Genomic DNA, 8363 nt, shown 5'->3' on the forward strand with positions numbered 1-8363 from the left:
ATGTATCGAACTCTAGTCATGTAGCACAATCCTGTGCATGTTTACTCAGAAGTAAGTCCCACTCTGTTTAATGAGAGTTAATTCCTTATAAGTGTGCTTTAGGATTTCAGTTTCAATCAAGGAAATCACTGCTACCTCCGATTGTTACATTCACAGTTTTAATCAAGGTGAACAATGCCAGGGTTCAGCTCTAAAAACAGACAAAAATAGAGGGTGCCTCTGAGCATACGCAGAGTGCGTTTCATCATCACTCGGGACGGGGCAGAGCTTCCAGGAAAGAGGGGGAGATATTTTTACGTGGACTTGAACTCTAAAGCTGCTCACCCGTGAGAAAAGGGGTGCGTTTCCCACCTCGCCCCAGCTGCATGCCCCCTTCCCGTCTCTCCCGCTCACCACCCTGTTCTCAGCCATAGAGGCTCTTCTGACTGGGGAGGGAGAAAGTCACCGACCTGCTTCTCATTTATTTCTCCCAGTTGCAAGCAAATGGAAAAAGACTCCGCGACGCCCTCCCCTTCCCGTCGTCCCCACCGTAAAAAAGGGGTCGAGAAAGAGCCCTCCTCTTCAAGCCCCAGCGAAGGAGGCGGTGCTCTTAATTCCCACGCACGCGTTGCCGACAACTCTCCGGCCCCGGGTCTGCTGCCCTCTCGGGTACTTCCAGGGCTTCGCGCGACCAGCAGGGCCTCAGGTCACCCTGACAACCGCCTACTTTGAATACGATCATTGCATAGTCATGAGCACGGAGGCCTCGGAACCAATCATCGTCTCGCGGCTGGATTGGCGCGGCGCGCCTGTTTTGAGAGGCGCCGCCCCCTCTCCTAGAACTCGGCAGGGGGCCGGCGGTCGATAAGATGGTAAAGGAGGCTTGGTGCTCTCCAGGTGTGTTGAATTACAACTCCCACCATCCTCAGCCAGCATGGGCGTTGGCACCGCGTTGGGTAAAGTTGTCTTAAGAGGGTCGTGAGAAGCTGCTGCTACCTTGAAAGAGTTGTACGTAGGTGTAGGCCAACAGGTCCTAAGCGTGTCTGCTCCGGAAGAAGTGGCATTGATGCCAATGGGGCAGTGCCAGATAAACGGGATTGCAGTCTTTAATCGAGGTGTGTGTATGTGCAGTTTTTGTCCTTATAGGATTGTATCCAGTTAAGCCCCATTCATTTCAGTGGGTCTACTCAAAGTAGGACTAACATTGGATAGAACCCACCGTTCCGCAGGAAGATCTTTCAGGTCACTTGCACTGCTATGCCAATGATCAGGCAGGCTTACCTGCTGTGTCTCAGGCGCACTGTACATTTTTGCCCTTTATTTTCCTCACCCACAATTAGGATCATGGAACTATAAGAACTCCAAAACAAAAAACAAAACCTCCCACATAGCTGGACTCCTATAGGTTTTAAGGGCTATAGATCACTTTTCAGGAAGCTTGCTGCTGCTACAGTCCAGTTACAAATATAATAATTATTACTATGCTTTTATAAATTAAAAATTCATTCCTCTTATAAATATATTTTAACTACCCTTTTATAAATTAAACAACAGAAAAGAAAATCAGTGTAGTAATGTAAGTCTTCTCAAGTTTTTCTCTCATAACAAATGAATTATAATTCTCATCAGTGCCAAAAACAAAATGTTTTCCCAGGATTTTGTTTGTTGCTTTGTGTGTGTGTGTGTTGTGTTTGCATTGGAGGAGGTTACAGTGGAAGCAGAAGGGAGGTCTGCCTACCAAATTTTTGTTCACCCTGCCCCCCCGCACGTGTGCACACACACACACACACACACACACACAAATGGAGGAAAATATATTGGTAGGTTACTACAGGGGAAAGCACTCAGGGGTAATTTTGAAAAGGAAAACAGCTGGCAGGGAGAGTCACTCTTCTGCCCTGATTGCAGCCTACTGAGATTGTTTTTCAATGTTAAAAAGGCACTGGGAGAAAATTACACATGTGTACACATAATGTCACACACACTTTCAAATGCACAGGCCCACACTTGTATACAGACACACATGTATTTTATAACATGGAATGGCTGTACTATTGTACCTTTTGCTCCAAATCTAATTTATTATTGATTGATTTACAGAGCAATCCTGATCCAAGGGCCCATAGGATATAGCAGATTCCCCCTCCCAAGGCTGTAGACACTCCTATGACCTCGGGAGGGTGAATCCGAGATTGGATCATTCCTGCTCTTCCAAAGTCGCAACAACGACCTCAGAAGTTCTCAAAGAGGAAGGAAAGGCACATTCTGGTGGTGCAAAGAGGAGAATCCCTGCCCATCACTAGTGAGCCCTGCCTTGCCCATCAAGCTCCTGCACTGAGCAGAGGGTTAGACTCGATGGTCTTATAGGCCCCTTCCAACCCTACTATTCTATGACCCTGTGAAGCTAAATTTTTAATTTTTAGGAGGAACAGGAGGCAAAATTGCCTCCCTCGTTCCTCCTGCCCCACCTGGCTCTTGCTGGCAGAGCATAGGCTAGACAGAGGACTCCAATCTTGTGCTCTTAGGGTGCAATCCTATGCATGTTTAGACAGAAGAAAGCCCTACAACTTCCAGCATGCCTCAGCCAACATGGGAGTTGTAGGACTTTTTTCTTTCTAAATATGCATAGGATTACACCCTGAATCGATTTAGAGATCACTTGACTATATTTAAAAAGACATCTTAAAGCAGTTTACAACAGCAAATGTTAAAATACAAAACCTCCATAGTTAAAACATTTAAAAACAGAATAAGCATTTGCATTAGAGCAGAGACATGTTCTGGAATGGTCATTCCCACATTATAAAATACATGTGTGCCTGCATGTACAAAAATATGTGAAAATTGGCCCTGAACGCCCTGTTAATGCATCCATGGCCTACAGGAGCAGCAGTCTCCTAGTAAAATCAGATATAACGTTGTGTCTGTAATCCTTAGGCAGGAATTACTGCCAAGCGATATGGGAGCCCTCCGGGGTGTGTGTTGAACAACTCATTCAGAGTGCTTACAAACACAACATTGAAATATGCTTCCTTCCTTTTTCTTCTCTCTCTCTCTTTCTCTCTCTCCCCGTCGTGCTCATGCAGCCTATTCAAGAAACAGATGTAACTTGCTAGCACAGGTTCCCGAAGGAGTCGTTTATGCTCTGAATTATTGCCACTGTGTAATACCACAGGGAGACATTTTCCAAGGGAATGCAAAAGCCTGTTATATCTGTAGACAGTGGGGTTGTACGCTGATGAAGCAAATTCCCCCTTGAACTGCAACAAAGGACAGAAAATGTTTCATGCTCAGATGACTGCATGAGATAGGTGGGGCTTGGGAGGTATGAACGGCCAGTTCTGATTATCCAAAAATACTAAGATAGCAAAATAAGATGCTTGAAAGTGTGTGTGTGTGTGTGTGTGTGAGATGACTGAATATTAGGCATGGGTTTTACAGAACCACTCTTCCCAAGTTACTCAAATATCAGGAACAGCTCTTGTCATAGAGGAAATGACAGACTTAAACCTATTGAAATGTTATTAGGCTACTAGAACAAATTCTGGATCCCACAATTGTGACCTACAACAAAATGTTGCAGTGTAGTTCTCCTGTTCAAGCTTCCAGTTAACCAACCATGCCCTTCCACAGGATACTCCATTTGATTCACTTCCCCCACCAGTTTTCCTTCCCCACACACTGGGCAGGTTCTCATGATCATTTTTAGCCTGTGGGTTCCCATTCCATAACCCAACCTCCGCTCATAGCTTGTTATGTTGTCCAAACCAGTGAGAACCCATGGGCTGTTTTAGGGTGGTGGGTGGTTTGTTAACCATGCCAACAACCCATCCTCACTGGGTTCAGATGACACAACAACCTACAAGCAGGGTTGACTTATGGAATAGGCAACCATGGCACATACCACAAACAGCTGAAAATGATCATGTGAACTAGGTCTCAGTGTTCTGTGGCTCCTGAGTATGCTCAGTCCACATTGGGTTGTTTTGGGAGTTATTTTCCCTGTTAGGATTTGTCTTAACTTTTTAAAAATACTTGTGCAAACCTTGGGGTTCCCCCAAGCCTGCTGATACCTCCTTCTTGTGTATGGATTATGCCATTCTGGCTACATAAAGTTTGGCACTCACAGAATGTTGTCAATAGTATAGGATCATCCAGGATACAATGAACAGTTTATAGTAGAATCTTGTTCTTTTAAGTGTAAAAATCTGCAGAAGCTTTAGATCGCATGTAGAAAAACATTCAGCATTCTTGAGATGTGGCAGTACTTTATTTGTCTCAATTGGTGTAACTCACCTTCTCTTGTCATGACCTCTCTTAGGTGCCTACTGAACACAATTACATCTTAAGAAATCAACAACTACTCGGTGTTTTTCAGTGGGCTGTGGATCAATGTTTGGTAAGATGTAGGGTGGTTTTGAGGGTCTTTATTCACATTATCTGAGCTATCCTGTATGCTAGCCTAAAGAATTCTCTAGAGCAGCCTTCCCCAACCTGGTGCCTTCCAGATGCATGCCCCAAATACCATAGCCAATAGTCAGGAATGCTGGGAGTTGTGGTCCAAAACATCTGGAGGGCACGAGGTTGGAGAAGAATATTCTAATGTGACAAAGACCAGAGGTAGCCTTCCCATGAAACAAAGAGATGGGGCCACCAAAGGCAGCAAATTTTGGACACCATTAAGGATGGCACAGAGAGAGAGAGAGAGAGAGAGAGAGGTTTGACCAATGGAGCACACTGCACTGAGAAGTTCCCTAGCATCAGGGAAGGCATGAGAATGTCTTCGTAGATTGTGCTCCAACTTAGTATCTGCAAGTGAGGTGGTGTCATTTGGATTTTCTGCCGAAATGGCTTTGGATGGCCCCGAGAAATGCTGTAATTCTAAACACCCTTCCTTAGAAACCAGTTGGCCTTGTTTCCCTTTAAATGTGCTCAGGGATTTGGTGAGGACTGGCATTCTCTCAGGTTGAGATCATTTTCACTTCTAGGTTGCTGACTCTTTCGGTTCAGCAGGTAATTTGCTGCTGTGTCAGGGTAAATTGGCAAGGTATGTGATTTTATTGGTACAAGAAAAAGGAATCCTGCTAAAACACTACTATTGTGGTGTTGATCCCACAGCCTTGACCAGCCTTCTCCCTCCAGATGTGTTGGACTACAACTGCCATCATCCCCCAGCCACTATGGCACCAACTGATTGGGGAAGGCTGGCCTAGACTTATTCACCACTGTACTTCTAAATAGGAGACAGGAACCTTCCGTATCAGAAACAATTACAACCACCTGGAAACAAGGAGGAGATCTGGTGCATTGGTTGCACACATTGTCATCCCCCTGCATGAAAGCTCGCTGTTGCTTTTTATGGGGAATTGCATGTCCAATTGTACCTCACCGCTAAAATCTCATTGAACTACTAGCATTCCGCCATTCTTGCGCCTCTGTTTTAAATGTGAGAGACCTTGCATTTGGTTTATGGCTTTGGGATTCTACTCTCAAACTTCTTTTCTCTGTTCCAATGTCTACCTATATGTCTGACAACTGAGGTTAGCACTTCATGCATCTGACAGAGGGGCTGTTCTTGCTAGTGAAAGCTTAGATCACTATATAAAAAATTGTTGATGTTTAAGATGACAGGATTTTTTGTTGCTTTTCCTCATCTTTAGATATTACGATTCAGACCATACCTACAGCATATTAATAGATTCAGTACCCGCTTGGGGGGCCGGGGTCGTTACAGCAATGCTTTGAGATCGCTCTCAGCTTTTCTGCATTTTTTAAATAATTTATCTTTGCTCTATTAGCGGGGACACTACACTGAAAAAAGCATACTACCCCACACCCAAGCCTGGGTTTTTCACAGGTCATACAGCACTCTAATTCGCCTTATTTTGTGATGGCTTGGGCAGAGTCCCAGCAGTACAGATGCACGTCTTCATCCTGATAGCCTGGTCCTGATCTCCCCTCTTTCATCTTGTTCTACCGAATTAAAGAAATAAAATGGAGCCAGCAGGGGAGCCGAATTAAAGAAATAAAACGGAGTAAAAGTAGACTGCAAAAATCCAGCTTTTCCACTAGTAAACTCCAAGGTGGCTGTGGATTGACCACAACATCATGTGCTGCAAACAACCTCAAAATATTCCCAATTTGTAGCAAATTCTCCGTGAAGACAGGCCCCAGTGCTCAATTTGATTGGTATGTTTCTTGCAGGGTGTTCCTTCTTCAGTACTTCAAACACACGGGATGGCAGAGAATATATGGCTACTGTGCTTCCTTCTCAAATTACGTGTGAGCTCATCGACTGCTGCTGAGCTGTTGGAAATGTAAAGGGGGAACCTGCTGCAACAAACCACTGTGCACTTCAAGGAACCAGGGCTGGTTAGTTAATGATAGAATGTTTAATTGCCTGAAACATAGTAGAGCCCACATTCTATAGAATACTTAACATAGTTGTTAATACAGACTTAATGGGCTCATAATACAGGAAGGGACATTCGGGTTTATTTATTCTTTTTATTTCTTTGTTGCATTTGTATCCTGCCTTTCCTCCGAGGAACCCAAGGTGGCATACATGATCCTCTTCCTCTCCATTTTATCCTCACAACAGCCCTGTGAGGTAAGTTAGGCTGAGAGTCAGTGACTGGCCCAAAGTCACCCAGTGAGCTTCATCTACACAATACTTTCAGACATTTGCTTTTATCTGTATGAATCAATAAGGTCCAGTTGGCCAAGTGTTGGCTAAAGCCTGGGCAACTGGAATTCAAGTTTTAGCTCAGCCATAGACAAATTTGGTTGCTATCTTTAGAGATAGTATTTTTAGCCTCAGTTCTCTAATTGTAAGATGGGAATAACCTGAAACGACACACAGCGATGCTGAGGACAAATGAGACTCTTCACATGGTTAGATGCTTTGAAATATATTGTATGGTATAGGTGCAATATTAGGTTAATGGACTCAGTATGAGACTCATATAACACCACCCTAAATTATTCTCCAGTAGTGCATTAATATTAAATCTGAAATGTCACATATTTTTCATCAGGTTTTACAAGAATCCAACAGTCACTGTCTCCTTCCACAATATATCATGTAGTAGGATACAAAGGAAACACAATTCATTTAATTCTCTTTGTGATCATATAAGCTACTGCACAAACCCTTCTGCCAGTAAGCTGTGATGATTCAAGAGCTTATTGCAGGAAAACTATAGCTAATACTTTGTCTTCTTATAAAAAATGTTGCTAATGAGTGCTGGGAAATCACTCAAGCGTTAGTACAGCAGCATCAGATGATCATCTTAGTCATATGTTTTATAGGGGGCTGGAGCAATCTGATCAGCACCTGAAATTGACAAAGTTCTTTTTGTGTTGGAGGAATTTTGCTGATCAGAAGAAACTAAAAAACAGGATCTAGAACAGGACAGAGGAACCTGCAGCATTCTAGCTGTTGCTGGACTACAGCTCCCATCATCCCAACCATTGGCTGTGCTGGCTGATGAGAATTGGAAGTCCAACCACATGCAGAGGGCTACGGTCCCCCGCCCACCCGCACCATGGTCTAGAAGATACTTCAAAGCAAATAGTTATTTCCACATGCTTTATTCTTTGTGGGTGGTTACAAATAACTCTTGATCTGCTGTGAAGGATACTGAATCTTGACAGACATGTGGGAATTTTATAGCAGGGTAAAGAAGGATGGCAGCTATCCAAAAGCTGTACAACTCTGAAGTACAGAACAGCAAGCTAAGGCTGGCTATCAGATAAACATTATAGGGTCAAGGCTGTATAACTTGTGATCCACCCAGAAAAAGGCAGCCCATCAGAACATGTATTGTAGCTTTCTACATGTTTCCCATGTAGTCTCATATAGTCTCCTGAAGGAAAAACAGCCCCTTCTGTTTTGTAGACTACATTCAACTTTTTGGTGTAGGGTTAGTATGGGCATTGATTAATTACCCGCCAGTTGCATTTTGATCTATTAAGCATGCTACCAAACTTCAATGAAGGCTGCAATCTTATGCCCAGTTACCTGGGAGTAAGACCCATCGAATTCAACAGGACCTACTTCTGAGCAAACATGTACAGGATTGCACTGGAAATTGTTTATTAACAGTGGTAGCACAAGATGTCCCACCACCAGAGGTGGGAGGACACGGGCTACCACTGGCACAGCAGCCACCACTGTGCAGTGGCAGCAGCGGCCCCCTCATCCCCTCCCCAATAAGAGATTGTGCCCAAATGCTGCACTTTGAGGGGTCCTTTGTCAAAGTGCGGCATTCTGAGGTGGCCTTGGAGACTGTCTGTACAGGCAGTCCCCAGGACCACCTCACTTAAAAACCTTTGTCAGCTAGCTCAGCAACACTTTTTTTTCCTCTGGCCAAATTCAAAAC

The 8363-nt window shown here is 44.1% G+C and overlaps 1 protein-coding gene across 2 annotated transcripts in view; it reads right to left on the bottom strand.

Annotated features, from left to right (window-relative positions):
- Nucleotides 1-715, bottom strand: part of LRRC56 (leucine rich repeat containing 56) — a 72587-nt gene extending 71872 nt beyond the window's left edge. For both annotated transcript variants that reach the window (XM_084857254.1, XM_084857245.1), the window contains exon 1: nucleotides 450-715. The gene's annotated coding sequence lies outside the window, so the exon portion shown is untranslated. The remainder of the gene's footprint in view (nucleotides 1-449) is intronic.
- Between the last annotated feature and the right edge of the window lie 7648 nt (nucleotides 716-8363).

The sequence above is a fragment of the Heloderma suspectum genome, chromosome 1, assembly GCF_057233095.1.
Source record: "Heloderma suspectum isolate Gila_16-S chromosome 1, 16-S_ref, whole genome shotgun sequence".
Classification (NCBI taxonomy): Eukaryota; Metazoa; Chordata; class Lepidosauria; order Squamata; family Helodermatidae; genus Heloderma; species Heloderma suspectum.